The 3,751-nt window shown below is 41.9% G+C and overlaps 1 protein-coding gene across 1 annotated transcript in view; it reads left to right on the top strand.

Moving 5' to 3' along the window:
* Nucleotides 1-3,751, top strand: part of RIPPLY2 (ripply transcriptional repressor 2) — a 40,898-nt gene that overhangs the window by 32,489 nt on the left and 4,658 nt on the right. The gene's annotated exons all lie outside the window — the stretch shown is intronic.

Raw genomic sequence — 3,751 nt, 5'->3', positions numbered from 1 at the left:
TTGATGTGTGTATAGATTGTGATAAGAGTTGTATGAGCCCCTAATAAAACGATGGAAAAAAAAGAGTGAGGCATATCAATTTATGATTCTCACATCGGGCAGTTTCCTTGCAGCCCACCTAAGAAAGAATCCTGATCCGTGCCATTTTAACGATTGTTCTCTGCCACGTCCTGGTTCATCAAACTCAAGGAAAAATTAGATAACTCTTCTGCTGAATCTGTAGGAACTGGCTGAATCCCACCACTAGATTGGAGGGTGGAGGCATGTCTGATCTTCGCTTCAAAGGCATTCACCTGGAAGTTGATAATGATTTAAGGTCCAGGAGGTTAGACCATGCCTCTGCCCCACCATTTTCCCACTCCTCCTCTTTCCTTCGGGCACTCACCATTTCTCTCATTTATAATCATGCAAAGATGCAGAGTTAAACATTTAAAAGTATTTTAGATACATACCACACTGTATATAGTGAATTAATAGTATTGTCTCATAGTAGAATATAAAACCTGAAGATGTAGATGTCTATTAGAATGCAAACTCTCAGAAGGGAGGGCTATTTGTCTGGTTCTCTGCCATACCCTAAGCTGCTCAAATAGTGTCTATCACATAGCAGCAATTCAAGAAATATTTGCTCAATGGTTTAAGTTTCATAGAATTTTTCAGTCCTACCAGATTACATCAATTGGTTTACTCATTGATATGTTATACAAGATATGTATTTTAAATGCACTAGTAATTTCTTATACAAAAGAATACTAAAGTGAATCTAAAATGTGATGAATGTTACACCATAGGTTATGTTATTTTATGAGTATTCATTTCTTTAAATCTGCTTTGTAAGACTTTACATGCTCATACTGCATATAGTTAACTTAAGAAGAGTATATTTGCTCTAAAATCATAAACACAATTTTCCTGGAAATTGCATTGATCCTTTTTTTCTTCTAGTCCCATTTAAAATTGGCATTCCACTCCATAATTTAGCTAAGTGATATCATCTTGAAGGAATTAAAATAATGTTCTTACCCAGCCATGTGGGGAATCAGCTTCAACATTCATATAAAGCAAAACATTAAATGAAGTAAATGTATACATGGAAATCTAGGATCATCTGTCCCGAATAATCTGTTTCTCTTTATCAGTTTATCTAAATTTGATCAATTAGACGTTTTTTATCTTCTAGTAATGTGGATTTTTTTCACCACTTTAAAATTGTTTTCTCTCAGATTTATGTTTGATCATCACATTACATATTTTCCCCCAGATCTAGTCACCTTGATTAAACTTATTTCTTAACTGTTCCCGGATCTGAATCAGAGACTGATTCTTCAACATCATGAACATTTTCTGCATAGCGATGGGTCTCATTTCCTCCTTGGGTACCATGAGCCATCCATCCTCCAGGCCCCTTGCTTGAGGGTCCTTTCCTCGGGTGCCTCCTTTCATCTTCTTAGTACACTTTAGTCTCTTCCACCCTAAAACTAAAACCCCTCTACTGATCCAACATTCTCTTTTTCTTTTTCTTCTCAAAAAAGGAACTCTAATTCACTGGTTTTTATTGCATTTCCCACGCACTCCTCCACTTGATGTAAAAAAGATCTGTCCCCATAATGCACATGATATTATTCTAAAGTCACTTGTATCACTTTAATTGCCAAATCCAATGAACACCTGTCCTTATCATCTTTGACCCCTGGTGGTACTCAGTGCCTTGGCTCTCTGCTTTCTTCTTGGGTTCTTTTGTCCCATGTGTCCAGGTTACCTGCTTGACGGATTCACCGTCTACTACCTTCATCATTCCTTTTGGTGAGGCTTTTGATTTCTGGTTTTTGTAAACACTCTCGCCTATGATTAAAGGTTGATCTCCAGGGCTTTGTATTGTTCTCACGCTACAAAATCACCTTGGGAGAGGAATCAATTCTCATCATTTTAATGAACACTTCCTTGCTTTGATCCTCATTTTTAAAATCTCTCCCCACCCCTGGAAACAAGAAGGGTCATCAGCAGCTCTACTGGAGCCCCCGGGAAACTTCGGCCAGGGTTCCCGTCCTTGCTGCGTGTGCTCAAACCGGCACGGTCTGATCCGGAAATACGGCCTCAATGTGTGCCCATAGTGCTTCCGTCAGTACGCGAAGAACAGGGGCTTCATCAAGCTGGACTAAGTGATCTTTGAATGAACTATCCAAGACAGCTACGCAACAGAAGAAACAATGCGGCCAACTATTTGTACATAAAATTTTAAAAATTCAAGTCTGGAATAAAAAACAAAACTCTAGCCCTAAAGTTTCTACTGAATTCTAGGTCTCTGGTTGTTCTCTGAGCATCTTTCTATCTATGCGAAAGTGGATGCCTATCGCTTGAGATCGTTTGGATCTCTTCTACTTGCTTTCTTGGGAGCAACTGTATTTTACATACAGGAAGGATGGGGAAATGAATATTTCAGTTGCCTAAAGGGTATAATAGGATACTTTTATTTGCTGTACCTTTCCGTTTCTCTTCTTTCTGGTAGATGGCAATGCTGCGGGGTAGGTGGTGGGCTGCTACCTGAAAAGTCTGCAGTTCAAACCCACCAGCCACGACTGGAGGAGAAGATGAGGCCCTTTGCTCCCAAAAAGAAGTCCTGTGTTTGGCCCCAGTGGAACCACCTGCTATCTTCATGAGAGCCCCCATCAGCAGTTCGAAACCACCAGCACAAGGTCACTAGGGGTCAGCTCCTGCTCAATGGCAGCGAGTTTGTGTTTTTTAAAACTCTTTCCAAGGGAGCCCTGGTGGCATAGGGCCTTTAGCCATTATGCTGTCAACCCCACAAAGTCAGCCCTTTGAAACCACCATCGGGAGAAAGCTAGGGCTTTCTACTCATCTCAGAAACTCACAGGGCTAATTCTATTCTGTCTCCATAGGGTCGCTGTGAGTCGGAATTAACTTCGTGGCAGTGAGTTTTACTTTGGGGAACACTTCCCCAAAGAATCTTCTGCTCTTTGGTCTAACCCACATCAAATGGCAGTGTGGGCATCTTCGGAAGAGGACTCCATCGTGTCCTTTTCAATGTTCGTAGAATTGGGGGAATAAAAAGAAACCTAAATGGCCAAAATAAGGACTGCAGAGTGAAAGAGGTAGATTTCCTGAGAAATTCTGTCATGTTACATCTATCTTCCAATGGCTGGAACATTTGATTTTTTACACAATTCGCTTCTTGTTGACAATGGTTCTTATTATCGGCAAATAATAGTAAATCTATATAAACCAAGTCAGTTAATCAATCAAAAGGAAACACTGTGCAGTTATTTCTTAGAGTTTATATATTGGATTGTTGCAGATATTCCCTTTTCACTGTAGTCCGCACCCCAGATTTTGGAATACAGCATGCAGCGCCAGTCGCATTTGCTAAGAGCCCAAAAGCCGCGGCACCAAGACAAGTCAAGCAATTCCTAGACCCTTGGCCTTTTTGCAGAAATACACAAAACGTGCAGAATCGCTTAATTTCATCCCCTCCTAGCCTCTTCACATGGAAATTGGCTGCCCGGGCGAATGTTATTTTTCACTGCAGCCAAGTGTCGAAGGGCGATTAGCACTCTCTCGACAAAACCCATTCCTGGGCCATTTGGGGGTTGCACGCGTTCACACCCCTGGAGCCTTCTCGCGCTGCCGTTTTGTTTACGCGGCTGGCAGAGGGAGGGGAGGCCGCGCACCTCGAACTCGGCGGCGGCGGGAAGGCTATATAAAGGCTCCGCTCGGCCGCCAGGGAGGACGGGCC

Source organism: Echinops telfairi, unplaced genomic scaffold (assembly GCF_000313985.2).
Source record: "Echinops telfairi isolate 266 unplaced genomic scaffold, ASM31398v2 ScPeMD7_3533;HRSCAF=4204_0, whole genome shotgun sequence".
Taxonomy (NCBI): domain Eukaryota; kingdom Metazoa; phylum Chordata; class Mammalia; order Afrosoricida; family Tenrecidae; genus Echinops; species Echinops telfairi.
The sequence above is the reverse complement of the archived record's forward strand: the minus strand, read 5'-3'. Positions and strand labels throughout refer to the sequence as shown.